Raw genomic sequence first — 18,384 nt, 5'->3', positions numbered from 1 at the left:
CATCGCGGAGGGCAGGAACTTCTGAAAGAAATAAAGAAGGAAAGAAAGAAAAATAGAAGGAAAGAAAGGAAGAAAAAAAGAAGAAAGGATAGAAAGAAGCAGGACGTCAGGCGCGCCCTCACGAAGTTTTGGGAACATCACTGAGACTAGTTAAGCTTAGTTTAGCAATTGGTGCCGTGTGATATTCGATAGCCATTCAACAGGCACTTAAGATTTATTCAGTCAACAATACATTCTCAATGTGGGCGATGCAGCTATCCCAAAATAGCTGGCCAATACTTCGTAATGGCCAATCTGTAACTAATTTATAGCTAATCGTTAATCAATCAATAATGAAGATAATGCAAAAAATCCTTAGTTGAGCTCATCCTAGCTCAAAATGCATGGCCGATACCTTGTAATGGCCAATCGATACCAGTTCTCTAACAATGAAGATGGCTGGGGTGGCGACGGTAACTATGACCAATGGTTGTACATAATCAAAATTGTTCGTAGGTATGCGCTGTCAGCCGCACAATTTGGCAGAATATTAAGTGCGTGTTGGAGCGACGAAGCTGCACTGCTGTACCACCTACCAACCACATGACGTGGTGTCCAGGTTACCGGCCAGCACCTCGGCGATTAGTTCTAGCAGCGGTGTGTTGGTGGAACTAATCTCGGAGTACATAGCTGATAGTCTCAGAACTGCGCCGTGTGACGGTAGGTGGCAGCAGTGATGGTAGGTAAAGGCCACAATGCAGTTTTCCGCTTCTACACTACGCACTGGGGATGCCGCAAGCTTTTGCAGCCAACAGGGCATAAGAAATGTGATTGAGTACGACTTGACTCTGATTTCTTGATCTATAGCTAAGCGAGTGATGTTACCGTCCTTGCATAGCAACGTCATTTACTCATAAAAAATTAGCGAACGTAGCTAGCACCAGTGGCACAAAGCTATAGAGGAACATCGCAGTTTATTCGCAACCAGCTTGTCATAGCCTAATTACCAAGGTCAGCTGAACCTCACTAACGACTACCCGGTAACGTTTCGCTACTTGAACTGCTAGAGCGCACAATGGAAAAAAAAACGGCTGAGCAGACCAGCACAATAGGACACAGCGCAAATTTCTAAATGTTGGAAGTTAGCGCTCTGTCCTCTTGTGTCGGTCTGTTGGGCCGTTTTTATTTTTCCGCAATGCGCTCTAGTGTTACAAATCATCATCATCATCATCATCATCATCAGCAGCAGCAGCAGCAGCAGCAGCCTGACTACGTCCACTGCAGGACAAAGGCCTCTCCCATGTTCCGCCAGTCAACTCGGTCCTGTGCTTGCTGCTGCCACTTTATACCCACAAACTTCTTGAGATCTGCTGACCTAACCTTTTGTCTCCATCTAACCCGCTTGCCTTCTCTGGGAATCCAGTTAGTTACCCTTAACGACCAGCGGTTATCCTGTCTACGCGCTACATGTCTGGTCCATGTCCATATCTTCTTGATTTCAACTATGATATCCCTAACCCCCGTTTGTTCCCTAATCCACTCTGCTCTCTTCTTGTCTTTTAAGGTTACACCTACCATTTTTTTTCCATTGCTCGCTGCGTCGATCTCAATTTAAGCTGAACCCTCTTTGCAAGTCTCCAGGTTTCTGCTCCATAGCAAAGTACCGACAAGATGCAGCTGTTATATATCTTCCTCTTGAGGGACAATGGCAATCTACCTGTCAAGATTTGAGAGTGCTTGCCAAATGTGGTCCACCCCATTCTTATTCTTCTAGTTACTTCAATCACATGGTTTGACTGAGTGGTTATGTCCTGCCTTAAGTAGACATAGTCATTCACAACTTGAAGTGCACTATTACCGATCTCGAAGCGCTGCTCTCTTCCGAGAAAAAGCAAATCAATGAGCTAGCACTGAGAGGGAAAGTAAAGAAATGGAGAGTCTCGCTTCAGAACAGGTACTCGGCTCTTATCGAGAAAACCAGCCTTAGTGTTGACGCAATGAATGATATTCTGACGCGTATTATTACTAAGTGTGCAGTGGAAGTTGTAGGTACGGTACTTAGACAGGACACTGGCAAGCTGTCCCAGGAGATGAAGAACCTCATTAAAAAGCGTCAAAGCATGAAAGTCCCAAGTACAACAGACAAAATAGAACTGGCAGAGCTTTCGAAGTTGATTAATAAGCGTAATTTACTCGATGTAAAAAGGTATAACATGGAGAGAATTGAACACGCTCTGAAAAACGGAGTAAGTGTCGAAGCAGTCAAGAGGAAAGTTGGGATAGGCAGAAATCGGATGTATGCTCTAAAGGACAAAGAAGGCAAATTAACTACCAATAAGGATAGGATAATTCAAATAGCGAAGGATTTTTACAGTGACCTATACAGTAGCCGGTACAACCCCGACCTTAATACTATAAGAACTAACAGTATCCTAGATGACACCCCACCAGTAATGAGAGAAGTCTGAAAAGCCTTGGAGAGCATGCAAAGAGGTAAAGCAGCGGGTGAGGACCAGGTAACATCAGGTCTGCTGAAAAATGGAAGACAGATTGTGTCAGACAAACTAGCCACCCTGTTTACAAAGTGCCTCATGACGGGAAGAGTACCAGAGTTTTGGAAGAATGCTAACAGCATTTTACTACATAAGAAAAGAGGTGACAAGATCTAGAAGAATTACAGGCCGATAAGCCTGCTCGCCGTAGTATACAAACTATTTACAAAGGTAATTGCTAACAAAGTTAAGAAAACATTAGAATTCACTCAACCAAAAAAACAAGCAGGATTTCGAACAGGCTATTCAAGAATCGACAACATTCATACTATCAATCAGGTAATGGAGAAATGCTCAGAATATAGCCAACCACTATACATAGCCTTCATAGATTACGAGAAGACGTTTGATTCAGTAGAATTATCAGCAGTCATGCAGACACTGCGGAATCGGGGCGTCGATGAAGTATATATAAACATCCTGGAAGAAATATAGAGGGTATTAACTGCTACCATATTTCTTCATTGAGAAAGCAACAGAATATCAATCAAGAAGCGTGTAAGGCAGGGCAATAAAATCTCCCCAACGCTATTTACCGCTTGCTTACAGCAGGTTTTCAGAGGCCTAGAATGTGAACAGTTAAGATTATAACGGAGAGTACCTTAGTAACCTGCACTTCGCCGATGACATTGCATTGCTGAGTAACTCAGGGGACGAATTGCAACTCATGATTACGGAGTTAGACAAGGTGAGCAGAAAGGTGGGTCTTAAAATTAATCTTCAGAAAACGAAAGTAATGTACCATAATCTCGGAAGCGAGCAGCGCTTCGAGACTATTGCAAGTAGGAAGAAGCAACTCGCCCACTTTTCAGCACTTGTGAACACTTGGCCAAACTCAACAGCCCTCCTAATGGGTGAGAAAGGGACCCACTAAGGCTGAAGCTGAATATAGACTCGTGCAATTAACTATGTGCGTGTGAATTTTTTCCTAATTCATTTTATATCTCTCTATTTCTAGCCTCTTTCCGACCCTTGTTTCTCCAACCCTGTACATGGTAACAAACCAGTTCTAGGTTAATCTCCCTGTCTCTTCCTTTTATTTGTTTTTCTCTAGAACGCAGCCAAACCTCGTGAATACCAAAGAGTGACTTGTTAATGCCTCGCCGAATACTTTTCAATAAAGTATCAACTTGCGAACCTCGCCAGAATGAAGCGCAACGTCATAAAAGCACGACCCGGTTGAGTGCTGATCAGTTCCACTATGCCTGTAGCCTTGCGCCACTATTGCATGTCACACTAATTTATTTTCGAATCACACAGCTGTTGTCGCTTTCAGACAGCTTGTTGATCACTCATATTATACTGCATATTCTCAATGATCCACATTGTTTTCAGTGATCTCCTAGCTGCCCCCCCCCCCCCCATAAGTGGGTTAACTTTGACCTTCTCCCTGAAATGTTGAAGGCTTACACCCTTCTCCTCCGGCCACGCCGTGCTTCATACTACTGGGACTTGTTCGTACCTATGCTTGTTAGTTAGCATTTACTATCCGCGGTTGTAACATCAACTCTGTCTTCGCTCTATATTAATCCAAGCATTGAGTCATAGAACAGGGAAAATAGGCAAACAGGCCTGTTAAGCTCTTGAGAGGAGGGGCAATGACGAGTTGCGGCACTTGTAGAATGTAACACAGGAAAATTTGTCAGTGAACTTTCACGCGTAAAAGAAAAAGCAGACCAGCGAAGTTCAAGAAGGCAGCATCACAAAGATATTATGGACGTATATACAACATTTATTCGTCCTGCTGTGAATCATATCATGTACTGCATTGCTCAGTTGAAGTATACGTCACACTTGTCTATAAGATAAGCCTCGCTTGTCAACCAACTCCACGCCATGGATTGGAACCAGATTTCAAGCACAAAGTTTTTTTTTATGGATCAATGAGATTTCGTAAAATCTTGCTTCTTTGGATGATGACGTGCGATTTGAAATTGGTGAAATGAAAATCGAGTGCATTTTCGTGGCGAAATTTGAATGCCACTCTCGGTAACCAGTTACAAAGACTTATTGCTGTTCACTGGGTTTAAACCAAAAAACAGGACGAGAGTGTTGCAGAGACTACAAGCTAGGCCGCGTATGCGCTGTTATACATTTCAGCACCACACTTGCGTTTTGATGGTGTCAAGTAAGACGATCTGCCTTCAATCTAGCTGAGTGGCTCTTCGCTGAAATGGCTGCATCACTGGCGAATTTTTGTTTGTTTACGAATTCAAGCTGAACGAGAAGCACAATGAACGTTGCATGTGATACAGAGAAGAAACTTTGTATTCAGCATGGTACCGAAAGTATCTGAAGAAAAGTAGACGCACACAATCTCCCTTTCATCTTGAAAAAAATACTTCACAAATCAGAACTAAAGAATACAAATGAATGTACTTTTTTAAATATCTCACAAACACTTGAACCTCGATACGCAAAAACTAAGATTTAGCGCGTTTTCAAAGTAAACGAAAAATTCTGACCGCCCTTACAACGTTTCAGATATGTATGTTTAATACAAGTATACAGTATAATGAAGGTGAAATCGAACCAGGTGACTCTTCGTAGCATGATTTGACTGTTTGGCGACGCATAGACATAATTGGCAAAGAGAAAGATAGAAAAGAGGAACGTATTCGTGTAGTATTCTTACCTTGTTTCAGCTTATTTGAGGTGTGATGAGTGAGTGTATATTTTTTATTCGTTTTTGAGTGTACGTTTTTTTTTTCAAGTGTATTGATTATTTTTTCTTGCATTTTCTTAGGTTGTTCACTGGGTACTCATCTGTATTCTAATGATTTGTTGCCTATTCTTTTCTCTATTTTTTGCTGTCTTTACCAATTACTAGTTATAACATATATCTCAACCTTAGTCTGTATTTAATTTGAATTTTTTTTTACTTTTTTCTCGTTTTTGACGTTTATTGTTTATAATTTTGCTCATGTAACCCCCCTATGTAATACCCTCTCACGAGGGCCTTTAGGGGTATTATGAATAAATAAATAAATAAATAAACGCCAGGCCTCCGCGGAAAGCTCAGCACAGTCACAGCACTTTCAGAGCCTTTTCAAAACACGTGCTCATTCAGTAACCACTGCAAGCACACTCGCTTGATACTTACTAGGGCATTAATAATAAACATTTGGGTAGTAGGCTGGCCTTCGCTATGCTATATTTCGTCACTTAGTTTAGTTTATATTTCATCATTCTTCTGAGAAGCGTGGTACCCACTAAACACTTGCGAGGAATTTTGTGCCAACTTTTCATGCAGTGGCTGACGTCGACGACGAATTATGGCTGAAGTGGGTATGCGCCACAGTTAGTTGGGGAACAAGAACAAGCTTTTGCAATGGGTTGGAGCATTGGACGGCCCACTTGTTACGCCATTCGCATTGTGCGACGACTGCTTGTTCTTTCGCTTATTTGAAACGCTTTATGAGTCGTATTAACGCAATTGCTTTCCCGATATGAGGCCTGCCTAAGGCAAGTTTGCCAACAAGTGATTAAGCCAGTAAAGAAAAAAAACAGCGTAGCTAAGTGGTAGAATAGTGGGCTGGCACTCAGCGGACCCGGGTTCGAGCCTTATTGTGCCAGGTGATAGGTTTGCCAACAAGTCACAAGCACCGGCATAGCACAGTGGTACAATACTGGGCTGGCACCCAGCAGGCCCGGGTTTCGAGCCCCTTTGTGTCTTTGGTGATAGGCTCTTTGGTTTTCGATTTCGCGCGATGTGGTTACGGACACCGGCGGCAGTGGCGGAAAACTGCGCGTGACTCGAGTTGTAATCTTATAACAGCTCGCGCTGTAAAAAAGATCGCAGGGAGGTTAATGTGCCGATAGGATTCGGTATGCTACCATGCAATGGGTTTGAAGAATAGGGCGTAAAAGAGAGCGGAAAGTTCGACCAGGGTTGCTGCATGAAAAAAAAAATACATGAAACGTATAAAGAGGGGCAGGTTTGTGTATCTAGAGCTGCACAGTGAAGCCCTTTCCGTGTACGTCGTAAGCGATGAGTAAGATGAGCTCTAAAGAGGTGTTCGGTGAGCTGCCTCAAGATTGGCATCCAATCTAGACGAGACCTATCCTAAATCTCTGCTCCCCATCATGGAAGCGACACCATTTTTTTTCGTCTTCGATGGCGTCTTCATCATTTACATTTTGTCCTTCGTATATGTGCGTTTATGCGTTCGTTTACGTTCGCGAACAAACTTAAGCGAGTGAGCCGGGAAACTGCGCAGTCTCTAACTCGCGCACACTGCGTGTATTCCTCGGAGCAAATAAGTTCCGAAACCGACTCGCTCGACCGCCGACGTTCGCGTCCAAACTGCTGGACCCATCGATATTGTAATCCAATTTTAAGGATGCTCCCAATAGGGCATCGATGAGAAAAAAAAAAGGATAACCAAGAAACGAAAGTGTAACGAAACGTACCGAGGGGTTTCGTTCAGGAATGTTGGAAACCTAAAATTAAAAACAAAATAGCACTATATCCTGTAGAGAATAGAGCGAAACAAGCAGAAAAGAAAGAAGAACATGATAAGCGGATCAAGCGAACGTAGCTGGAAGGCACATCAAAAGCTGATGAAGAATGGAACTTGAAGAACCGTTCAATAAGAAAAGACAGGTGACGGTGCTCCTGAAATAGCGAAACAAAAAATATAATAGCAGCGGTTAAGGAGTCAAACTTGAAAGAAGGAAACAACGTTCCTGGTCGTAAATAAGAATTAAAAGAAAAAAGAAGTGAAACAAAAGTGCATTGGCGGAAAATACAAACACTTTGGTTCGTACTCTGATCTGTGCAGTCTGTATACGGAGCCTAGACTACGAAAACAAGAAATCCCACTCCCGCACCCCACCACCCTCTCCGCATACCCTGCAGTCAGGGAAGTCGTGGCGACGTGAACAGGCTTGCAGCAGGAGCAAGCAGGGTTTTCTGCTATACACATCTTCGATGTGGGCAAGCATATGCCAGTTTGAAAAACGGAAGAAAAATCCTAAAGTAGGAGAAACAAAGAATAGCGTTTCAGCCTCCGTCATACTTCTTTCTTTTCTTTCTTTCGCAATCATAATTCGTAAAACATCTCACTTTGATCGAGTTTACTCTTAGGACCGACTTGATTCTGAGGTGAAATCGCTGAGTACACTGATGGAGTGGAGTAAGATAGAAATGGGGAAAAAAGAAAGCGAGAGAAAAGAAAACAGGCAGGACAAAACGTGTAATGAGCTTTCAAGACCCACGGCTGCAGAAAGCACGTTTCTCATTTCAGCTGTCGCGGCCGCGTTCGCACCAGTCGAGACCCCGCATTGGCTTGTTGTAGATGCCGTCTCGCTGACTTGCTGGCTAGCGTGCTCACGACGTCGGGCGCACGGAAAAGATCAGAAAAGCGTAGCGTACGAGATGTTGTATGATTTGCGCCCGTTTTCTACGGCATGGCATTATAGTTTTTACCTGTTGTCTGTTTCCCTAGCTTTCTGTCTTGCTACGACTGTCCCTTTCGCCGAACGATTTCTGTCAGCCTGTATCACGTCAGTCAGTCTTGACCCCCGGTATTTCACCGCGACATACCGGGTGACGCCCGTAAGACGGCAGCGGCCGTAAGACAGCATTCAGCACCGTTCAACACTAGGCGTAGAGCTGAGTGTGATATGCCTGTACTTTTAAGAGAACCTTGCTTATTTGTGCCGCTGCCGTGACGTCTGGTTGCACTCGATGTCGTCATGCTGATGAAAGATTGCGATAAAAAAAATAAAAATCAATATGAGGCTGTTGCGCGGATGTCTGGCAAACAGAGGGGCGTAGCTTGCTGTGCAAAGCACGAATGGTGACATACGAGTCGTTTTTACAGCAAAAAATAAAAAATGTCACATAGCGAACGAAAGCACTCAGTGGATTGGTGTCAACAGATACTGACGCTCTGTTCCATCGCAAACTTCGAAACATGAAAGCTGGTGTATACAAATGCAGAACTTTTCGATTTTTTGAAGAAAGCGAGAAAATTAAAGAAAGAAATAAAGACGAAAAGAAAGAAAGAACCTAATCGCTATCGTGGTAACAAAATTACATATATAAACCCTCCTGAAGTTTCTGCGATCGACCCGACCCGAGTCGTCGAACTTTTGTGACGTTTTAGTATGTTTCTGTGCTTTCGCTTCCCCAGTGCAGGGTAGCAAACCAGACACTTGCTTTCTGGATAACCTCCCTGCCTTTCTTCTTACCATAGTTATATATATATATATATATATATATATATATATATTGTAATGAATTAATGAATCTGAGTAACGGACACTCTGCTGGCAACGAAGAAGACGATGATGATCGGTGGCTGCAGTAGTAGCTCGCGCACGCCGCTCGCCATTAGCCAGACCTGCCTGATAAAGGACATTTTGCCAAGCTACGTCTGAACCCTTCTCGACGTACAACACCTCTATTTTAAGTGGTGGAGGAGCCGGGGTTCCCATCAACCTGGAACTTCGCAATCGGACGCTACCCTCACCGTTCACCATGACTGCTCCTGGCCCTTCTCAAGCTGCCTTACCAACGACAGTCTACTGTACTGGCGCGCCTCGGCAACGCGACCCACCAATTTTTCGCGGCAACGATGAACAAGACGTCGAGGACTGGCTCGTCGAGTACGAAATCGTAAGCGCTTCCAACAAGTGGAACGCCTGCGACCAGCTCACAAACGTGCGCTTTTACCTCGATGATGTGGCCAGCCTCTGGTTCAAGAACCACGAAGGCGAAATTACCAACTGGTCCGCCTTCAAGACCACCATCTCCGCGGTCTTCGGCCGTCCCGCCGTGCGCCGGCTTCGCGCGGAACAGCGTCTCCGTAGTCGAGTCCAGCGCAGGGACGAGACCTTTACGAGTTACATTGAAGATGTCTTGTCCCTTTGCAAGCGCGTCGATGAATCTCTAACCGAACGCGACAAAATCAAGCACATCATCAAAGGAGTTGACGACGACACCTTCCAGATGCTCGTCGCCAGGAATCCACAGACCGTCACCGATGTTGTCCAGCTCTGTCAGGAGTACGACGAGTTGCGTAAGCAGCGTGTCTCGACGCGCAGGGCCGCAGAAGATACGGCTGAAGTTTCCGCCCTCGTACATGACGTCGCTGCTGATCACACCGTCTTACTGCCCCAAATCAAACAATTCATTCGTGAGGAAGTTGCGCGTCAGCTTTCTCTTGTGGCCGAAGCATCCGCGCCAGTGACCTCGTTAGACCCACGTCTACGCCAGGTCATTGAGACACAGGTCACGCAAGCACTGCCTCCATCGCCACCTGTCCCTACGCCGCTGACCTACGCTGCCGTCGTTGCTAGACCCCCAGCCCCACCTGTCTCTGGCGCATACCGGGGCACCGGGTCCTCCTACCCTACGACGCTGCCTACATACACGGCACCCCATCCCGTTTCGCCCCCTGCACCTTCTGTCGTTAACCCATGGCGCACCTCGGATAATCGACCCATCTGTTTCGCATGCGGTTTCGTGGGACATATAGCACGCTACTGTCGCCGTCGCAACTTCCAGCCTCCAGACCATGGGAATTCTGCAAATTACCAGGCTGCCCAGAATCCCCCGCGACCATCTTCTTCTATCACCGACTCATTGTCCCCACGACGCCCCGTCGATTCTCGCCGGTCATTACCACCCCGTCGCCGATCTGTCTCCCCGATGCTTCGGCGCACGAGCCCCGCTCGAGAGGAAAACTGACAGCCGCAGTTCCGGAGGCAAGAACTGCGTCGTCGTCGAACTTTCTAAGGCCTCCTCTTTGTCCGACCAACGAAATTGATGTGCTAGTAGAAGGTGTTGCTGTACGTGCACTTGTCGACACAGGCGCCGTCGTTTCTGTAATTAGTGAAAAACTGTGTCGCGATTTGAGAAAAGTTACAACGCCGCTTACGAATCTTGCTCTGCGTACAGCCACCTCCCATTTCATCGCGCCGACAGCTCAGTGCACAGCACGCGTTCTTATTCAAGATGTTTGGTACGCCGTCAACTTTGTTGTCCTCCCACGTTCATCTTACGACGTCATACTAGGATGGGATTTCCTTTCTACCCATCAGGCCCTCGTCGACTGCGCTCGTGCTGAACTCACGTTGACGAATCCGTGCCTTGATATCGACCACCACAGTCCCTCGAAAGTGTTTGCCGCAGCTGACGTCCGCATCGCGCCGTTGTCCGCCGTCCTAGTGCCTGTGTTTTCCCCTGCTGCCACTAACTCGACGCTCCTGTTCCAACCAACTATAGCTAGGGTGCAACACCGAACCATCGTCCTCTCGTTTGCCGTCATCAACTTTTCCAATGGTTCGGCGGTACTTTATGCGTGCAACGTTTCTGCTTGCCCGTACATCCTGCTACGCGGTGAGTGTCTGGGAAGCCTCGAGACCTTAAATTGTATTTTCGAAGACCCGATCTATCCAGACAAGCCATTTCTACCGACTTGTGCCATTACACCCGCAACTGACGCTAATGAACCTATGGATGTATTCCGCAAGTCCATCGATTGTAACCTCACGCCTGGGCAGCAGAAACAGCTGATCAAGCTCCTACAGCGTTTTCGAGCCTCGTTTGACCACAATCAGCCTTCCTTAGGTCGAGCGTCATCTGTTGTTCACCGTATAGATACCGGTCAAGAGACGCCATTACGGCAGCGTCCATATCGTGTGTCAACTACTGAACGCCGTGCCATCAATGAACAGGTTGACGACATGCTGACACGTGGCATAATAGAACCGTCAAGCAGTCCCTGGGCCTCTCCAGTTGTGTTGGTGAAGAAGAAGGACGGATCCATCAGGTTTTGCGTGGACTACCGGCGTCTCAACCGAATCACGCGCAAGGATGTTTATCCGCTGCCACGCATTGACGATGCCTTGGAATGCCTACAGGGAGCGGAATTTTTCTCTTCTTTAGATCTCCGCTCTGGATACTGGCAGGTACCCATGGCAGAGGCCGATCGCGAAAAAACTGCTTTCATCACGCCCGACGGGCTTTACGAATTCACAGTCATGCCCTTCGGCCTCTGCAACGCGCCAGCTACTTTCGAGCGGATGATGGACTCTATCCTTCGAGGCCTCAAATGGAACGTTTGCCTTTGTTATTTAGATGATATTGTCGTATTTTCAGCTGATTTTGCAACCCATTTAACCCGCCTCGAGAAAGTCCTCGCGTGTATTTCTGCCGCGGGGCTGCAACTGAATCTGAAGAAGTGCAATTTCGCCGCTCGAAAGCTTACGATCCTTGGCCACGTGGTTTCAAAAGACGGCATTCTTCCTGACCCTGCCAAACTTACAGCAGTTTCAGCGTTTCCCAAACCGACCACCATGAAAGAGCTCCGAAGCTTCATAGGCCTTTGCTCTTACTTCCGGCGCTTCGTCCGCAATTTCGCGACGATCATCGCTCCTTTGACCAAGCTCCTCGCCGGCTCCAGAGACCTTTCAGCCTGGTCTGCCACCTGTGACGACTCTTTCAATGAACTGCGCCGCCTCCTCACGTCGCCGCCTATTCTGCGACACTACGACCCATCGGCACCCACAGAGATCCACACCGACGCTAGTGGTGTCGGGCTAGGCGCTATTCTTGCACAAAAGAAAGACGGCTTCCAAGAGTACGTGGTTACCTACGCAAGCCGAACTCTTAGCAAGGCCGAAAGCAACTATTCTGTCACTGAAAAGGAATGCCTTGCCATTATTTGGGCGATAGAAAAATTTCGACCTTACGTGTACGGGCGCCCTTTTGACGTCGTGACTGACCACCACGCCCTCTGCTGGTTGTCGTCATTGAAGGATCCGAGCGGTCGCCTCGCCCGATGGGCATTACGCCTCCAAGAATATAATATTCGCGTGGTCTATCGCTCCGGCCGGAAACATTCGGACGCAGACGCCCTATCCCGTTCGCCTCTACCCCCTGACCCGGACTGCTGCGAAAGTCTAATCTGTGATGCCACTGCCGTCACCATCGCCGACATGCCATCTGAGCAACGCAAGGACCCTTGGGTTGCTTCGATTCTAGACATCCTGGCTGGGCGGACGGCTTCCCCCCCTTCTCGCACGTTGCGTCGGCAAGTGGAGCACTTCGCCACTCGCGACGACGTGCTGTACCGACGCAACTACGCACCCGGTGGACGTCAGTGGCTACTCGTGATTCCACGTCATCTGCGATCCGAAATTTGTTCCACGTTTCATGACGACCCCCAATGTGGCCACGCAGGTTTCCTGAAGACTTATTCTCGCATACGTCTCCGATATTACTGGCGTGGCATGTACCGTTTTATACGACAATACGTTCGGGCCTGCTCGACGTGCCAGAGACGAAAAACTCCCCCTTGTCACGCCAGCGGTACCTTGCTACCCTTACCATGCCCATCCCGACCATTCGACCGCGTCGGCATCGATATCTATGGTCCCCTTCCCAACACTGCTGACGGTAACCGCTGGATCATAGTTGCCGTCGACCATCTCACGCGGTATGCCGAAACTTCATCCCTTCCCTCGTCTACAGCAAAAGACGTTGCGACTTTCGTTCTTCACAACATCGTGTTACGTCATGGAGCACCTCGGGAGTTACTGAGCGATCGTGGTCGCGTATTCTTGTCAGACGTCATCACAGCATTGCTGCGTGAGTGCCACGTCGTTCACCGCACTACAAGCGCCTATCATCCCCAGACCAATGGAATGACAGAGCGCTTCAACCGCACCCTTGGCGACATGCTGTCTATGTATATCTCGTCAGACCACTCCAATTGGGACCGAGTGCTCCCGTTTATCACGTTCGCTTATAATACCGCCATTTAAAGCACTACTGGGTTCTCTCCTTTTTTCCTCCTTTACGGACGCGAACCTTCTTGCACTATGGACACCATTCTTTCGTACAAACCTGACTCCTCAGAGTCCACGACTTTGTCTCAAGCCGCTACATACGCTGAGGAATGCCGCCAACTGGCAAGATCATTCACAACCCAAGACCAAGGACGCCAAAAGCAGCACCATGACGCATCAAATAACACTACTTCCTACGATCCAGGTTCACTCGTCTGGCTGCGTGTTCCTTCTGCTACACCTGGCCTTTCTACCAAGTTGGTCCCCAAGTATCACGGCCCATATCGTGTGCTACAAAAAACGTCACCGGTGAATTACCTCATCGAGCCACTGGAACCATCTTCTGACCAACGTCGTCGTGGCCAGGAAATTGTCCACGTCTCGAGACTTAAGCCCTGCTACGACCCTCCCGTGTTTACTTGTCCATAGGTCGCCAGGATGGCTCCTTATTTCGCGGGGAGTAATTGTAATGAATTAATGAATCTGAGTAACGGACACTCTGCTGGCAACGAAGAAGACGATGATGATCGGTGGCTGCAGTAGTAGCTCGCGCACGCCGCTCGCCATTAGCCAGACCTGCCTGATAAAGGACATTTTGCCAAGCTACGTCTGAACCCTTCTCGACGTACAACACCTCTATTTTAATATATATATTTTTATATATATATATATATATATATATATATATATATATATATATATATATATATATATATATATATATATATATATATATATATATAAACCTGAATTTACTATTGAACTATATCATACCACCAAGTTCAGCATAAATGGAGTTCAAAATGTGCCTTGATAGCGCGATAATTTTCGCTCATCACTTTGAGGTGGCCAAAAATCTCGCCTCTGCGGTGCGAATGACGCGTAAATACGAGAGAAAAACCATGCAGACCGCAGAAACGGATCACCTCGCTTCCTCCAGGTTACGTATACGCACACTATGGACTCGCAAACAAGTTTGGCAGCCGTGACGCAGTCTCTGCTTTCGAGTCTTCCCAGGTCCTTTCTCATTATTTTTCCTCTCTTGGGTCACGCTAGTGTACATCAGTGTCATCGCTCAAAAGCAAAGCACTGCAGCTGTCACGCATGCTCGCAGATCAATTTACAAAGCAGGAGGAAAAACGCCCGTATACCATGCCTCGCTTGCCTCGGTGTTTCTAATTAGTTGCTGCGTGTCGTTTCAAGGGACACAACCGCTATGAAACTTTATGAAACAATGCGTGAATACCCTTCTTCCCTCTTCTCTTTCCATGGTACCGCAGTATGAATAACAACGACTCTGCAGTTTTCGCCTTCGTTAACCTCTTGCTTTATTTTCCTTTGAGCTTGTACGCGGCGCCTTTATGCTGGATGGTCTTTTGTGTTTGTGTTATAGCGTGTGCATGCACGCGTTAATCATAAATCAAAGTACCAAGATCCGGGCGACGAACTAGGCTCATTTGCAGTATAACAGCATGTGAGACGCAAAAAAAAAAATATTAAGGGGTCAGAGAGAAGACCGAATGAAACATTGCACAGGGAGAAGTCAGCGCTGGTAGCTCAAAGAAAGCATAGATTGGAAATCATTAGAATAAATAATTAGATTTCTTCTTATAATACCCACTGACCCAGTAGCTCCTCAGTATGCTGTGTTCATCTGCATAGTACCATTTTTCCTACGTTATCCGGCGTTTCTTTTTGCAGCTGCTTTTTTTCTTTCTTTCTGGATATGCAAGATTATTTGCTTTGCTGGAAGTATTACTTGAGAAAAGAGACACTTGGGGTGGTGTTCAGAAAAACTTAAATAATGATGCGGCACTTTGAGACCCCTGTTTCGCTCCTTCTACAAGTATGTAGACATTATTCGTAATGACACAACCTCCTGATGTAAATGAAAAAAATAAACTACGGGCTAAAAAAAGAAACGGTATGTCTCTTTTCTTGACCTATATAAATTTCCTTAAAAGGTGGTAGCCCAGTTTTTACATGCTTGTTGTCGTATACGTTATTTTGGCATCCTCATAAATACGAAGTTTATTTCTAAAATGTCACAGAACTGAACATGCTACAGAATTAAGTGACCCATAGGGGAAAACAGCCATGTGGCGGGAAGCGAGTTCGTGGTGGCCGCAACTAAAGCTGTAGTCGGCCAGGTAAAAAAGAAACAGCAATTACCCTCTTCTCATTGGTTCTACCATTGCCTACACAAACAACTCACCCCCACCCCACCGTTAATTAAAGGGTGAAGAAAAGAAGAAGCGAATGAAAAAGTTCGTTGAAGATTGGTATTCACGCCATTTGGTTGTCTTTCTTTACTGCGCCTATACGCGTCCCAATAAGTTTAGGCAAGGCAGCCGAGTCGTGTTGATGCATGCTTGAGTAATAGTACTTATTTACTTCCCCTTACATTTAAAAAAAAATAAGGGTGCTGTTACAGCTAAGTATTTACATGAAGGGGGAGAGAAAACGCACATAGTGCTTTTTACATGATTGTGAACAACAGTAAACAAACTAACAAACCTAAGGCTCTCTGGTCACCGTGGGTGGAGTCCCTTGTTCAGGGTGGTCCCACTGGCTATTGCGGCCCAACAGCCCTGGTCAAGGGTCGCCAACAGACTCCCTAAGGTATGTTTAGACACTCGCGCCTCCCACAATCAACTGATGAGTCACGAAAATGAAATTCGGAAGTTGCTGAAAAGCCAAAACGCACAAGCCTTAAAGTCTGGAGAACGACATGTAATTTAGAAATGCCGTTGTTTAATAGCTACCAAACACGGACATACCAGCAACCTTTGTGTGCGCAGAAACGTAAAAACGTGTTGCAAAAGATTACGATGTCTTCTCATATCTAATGCTCTTAACGCGCGCCTTCACCTGTTCTATGACTGAAGTCTCTGTAAATATATTTATCGACATAGCTCGCGATGACTCAGGTCATAGCCGGTGGATATTGCACTGTAAACGCTGTATGAGCTACCGGCTGCTGGTCACAACATTGTGATATGGATAAAGCATTTTTCGGAAATTGTGCCCGCTTGGGACTCCACCAGTGACTTTTATGCATCTCCTTTACCAAACCTCTGGAGTGCAAAGTACTTAGTATCAGGAGTCCGCTCTCACGCACAAGCCTTATGTCCGGGCTACCAAGACGAAAGACCGTATACGGAGAGGATTTTCGCTTGCAGTGCCTGTTTGAAACATTACAAGTCGTCCCTTGCGTTCACAATAACTTCGGAGGTCTGGTTAAAAAAATGGCAGCATATACACGAAGTGACTGATGGATAGTGGGGCGAAGCATCCGTCCGTCCATTCGTTCTTGCTTCCGTCCATTCATGCATGCGTCTGCGTGGCCACCCATGCGTCCATCCGCCCGTCCGTGCGTGCGTCTCTTTGTGCGTCCGCACGTTCATCTGTGCGTTTGTCCCTGCTCTTGTCCATGCGTCCATCGGTCCATGCAGCCATCCGTGCGTCCGTACATGCATCTGTCTGTGTGTCCGTTCGTCCATCTATTGAACACTCCAAGCACCATCATCTCGCATCTTTTCATCATATATTCCCCATATAGAAGCACTGCCATCCAGCGGACATTCCAAGGACTAAACGAGAGGTGGCACACGCACACTTTCTTACGGCTTGCGCTTCGTCTCTACTTCCCACCTTTAAGCACCCCGAGTTTAACCACCTCGAGTTAACCACCACTAGTTCACTGTATTCATGGCACTGCGGTCCAACGCTCGCTAAACCTTTCTAAGCCCAAGGAGGTTATGTCCAGCGAGTATAACGTAGCAACCTTTTCTTCTCAGATACTGCTCAATGTACATGCCAATGGCTGCTATGGGGGAATAAGAGACATGAGAATTCGGCTTTTAGTTAACGCGCATGCTGCAAATTTTTTGATCCTTCAACAACGCACAGAAGAAATCTCTGACCGGCACCACCTTGGGGGTCAAAATGTAAGACTGATTACACACTACGAGGGACGAACGAGTGCCGCATTAAGAAGCCTCGCCCCTAAAAAGCTAGTTCATAACAATCTATGCAATCATATCACCTATATCGTTGTTCGACGCACATCGCGAAAATAAAAAAACTGAAAGAAGTGAAGACTGGTGGGATCGTGAAATGTTGACGAGCAACCCTTAGTTTGCCGGAATTCTTTCACTTTGACCAATCGTCACCGCCTGCTCTTTCACTCTTTTTTCGCCCATCTCATTCAACAAAGTTCGCGCAACGGCGGCCAGCCCAAGTGGCGCAGGCAGGCAGGCAATATTGCTCGCGGATGATGCGAGACATCCAGGGAGACACGCTTGGTCGGTCCTCGATTATGACACGCAAGAAAGAACAACATCGACAACAAACAACAAAAGAAAGTAGACGAGACCGGAACGAGAGGCCGCGTGTAATCTAATCAAATGGCTTGCTGTCTGCCGTCGCTACCGCTGATGCCTGCCAGTGCACATGATTGGAACGCATAGTAGAGGAGAAAAATAAAGAGTTGACGCGCCACTTCAGCGTCGCCCTTCTAGATGGCCTCTATGTCCACTTCAGACCCACCGCCCTTCTCTTTTCACCAACCCTTTTCCCCGTCTTCGCGTTCTTCTGAATGGACGGATGAAAGGGACAGCAGTAATAAAATTAGGCCGTTCGGCCGAGAGAAATCAGCTCGTCGCCGAAGCTCACTAGCGTTGAGTAGGTGGGAGGAAGAGGAGAAGGAGGAAGTACGACATCCATGAGCCTTCGCAATTGTCCACATGCAAATGCAATGCGCTTTGCGCCTTTTTGATTGCCGGGCCACGCGAACTGCATTTTATCACCATAGGCACTGAAGTCACAACCTACTCTCCCATCTCTGACCTCGGTGTATAGGGTAGCTTACGAGTCGTTCTAGACTGGTTAACATCCCTGCCTTTCGTTTCCCTTCTGTCCCCTGTTCCTGTTCTCTCGCTGTCCGTTAGTTCACTGTACAATCGCAGTGAGCGAGGCCTACTGCGCAAACTTCTTTAGGCACGACAGAAGTCACAGGCTATCTTTTCACTGCTGTGTAATGGTCACA

At 46.7% G+C, this 18,384-nt stretch overlaps 1 protein-coding gene across 2 annotated transcripts in view; it reads left to right on the top strand.

The window, feature by feature from the left end:
- Positions 1–18,384, top strand: part of LOC119170077 (cell adhesion molecule Dscam1-like) — a 295,537-nt gene that overhangs the window by 193,828 nt on the left and 83,325 nt on the right. The window lies entirely within an intron of this gene.

Source organism: Rhipicephalus microplus, chromosome 2 (assembly GCF_043290135.1).
Source record: "Rhipicephalus microplus isolate Deutch F79 chromosome 2, USDA_Rmic, whole genome shotgun sequence".
In the NCBI taxonomy this organism is placed as follows: Eukaryota; Metazoa; Arthropoda; class Arachnida; order Ixodida; family Ixodidae; genus Rhipicephalus; species Rhipicephalus microplus.
Note: the sequence above shows the minus strand (reverse complement) of the source record. Positions and strands in the feature narration are given on the sequence as shown.